We start from the raw sequence: 435 nt of genomic DNA on the forward strand, positions 1-435 counted from the left end.
GTGCTGCAGCGCCACCATACCCAGCCATGCTTTTTGATGCGGTGACATTTGAGCCGCTTCAGATGCCTCAGCAGCAGCAGCAGCAACAGCAACAGCAGCAACAGCAGCAACAGCAGCAGTGTAAAGGAGAAGCGGAGGATCTGCCGACGCTGCAGCAGTGCTGGCTGGCCTACTGCGCAAGATCGGGCAGAATGCAGCAGAAGCAACATAAGAAGCAGCAGCAGCAGCAGCAGCAGCCGGAATCGCGAAGTCTGCGCTTCACCAGCAGCAGCAGCAGTAGCAGCGCATTTACAAAGGGCCGCCTCCTGCCGAGGTTTTGTCGCCCACAGCTGCCGTTGCTGCGCCCGCTGCGGCCAACCTCAGCGGGGCAGCATGCTGCTGCTGCAGCTGCTGCAGCTGCTGCAGCTGCTGCAGCTGCTGCTTCTGGCCGCCACA

The sequence above is a fragment of the Eimeria tenella genome, genomic scaffold (genome assembly GCF_000499545.2).
Source record: "Eimeria tenella Houghton genomic scaffold, Eth_scaff3161, whole genome shotgun sequence".
Lineage (NCBI taxonomy): Eukaryota > Apicomplexa > Conoidasida > Eucoccidiorida > Eimeriidae > Eimeria > Eimeria tenella.